Raw genomic sequence first — 855 nt, 5'->3', positions numbered from 1 at the left:
CAATTTTGGTCGACCAAGCCTCTTCTGGTCGACTAACGATTAGTCCACTATTGGGGGGCAGCCCTAGTATTTAGCACCCTCTAATGTGCTGGGATTATGTGCTGGGATGTTATGCAACTGGACCCAGAACTTGGTAAAAAGCTTTCAAATAAGTTTCAGGCCTTATATAGTCTTAATATATTTTTCTTGAATGTATTTCATACAAATTCCTATTACTAACTGATAATAAAATATCAAGTGTCTGCTTTCAAACAAGACATTTGATTTTGGGTATGTCATATTTAGCTGGTTAACAGGTTAACTAAAGGGGATACATAAAATGTCTTCACTAGTCAGTTATCATGATATTTCACTATATAAGTGAGGACATTTGGCCCTCACAAGTATAGCTAAACAAGAACACAGTTCTAAAACTGTCCTTCAAGAACTTCTAATCTCTCTTCTTGTGTTCAGATGCCTATGATCTCACACTGGATCTGAACACAGTAAATGCTAAACTCGTCTTGTCTGAGGAAAACAGAAAGGTGACACGTGTGGAAGACTATCAGCCGTATCCTGATCATCCAGAGAGATTTGTTGAGTGGTGTCAGATTCTGTGTACAGAGAGTCTGATTGGACGCTGTTACTGGGAGGCTGAATGGAGTGGATGGTCTTATATATCAGCGGCATATAAAGGAATCAGAAGGAAAGAAGGAAATAACTCTTGGTTTGGATACAATGACAAATCTTGGAGTCTGAACTGCTCTAAAAAAGCATTCACTGTCTGGCACAATAACAAGCGAACTGAAATTCCTCGCCCTTCATCCTCTAATAGAGTAGGAGTGTATCTGGACTGGTCGGCCGGCACGCTGTCCT

Source organism: Sinocyclocheilus grahami, unplaced genomic scaffold, assembly GCF_001515645.1.
Source record: "Sinocyclocheilus grahami isolate Dianchi unplaced genomic scaffold, SAMN03320097.WGS_v1.1 scaffold3512.1, whole genome shotgun sequence".
NCBI lineage: Eukaryota > Metazoa > Chordata > Actinopteri > Cypriniformes > Cyprinidae > Sinocyclocheilus > Sinocyclocheilus grahami.
Note: the sequence above shows the minus strand (reverse complement) of the source record.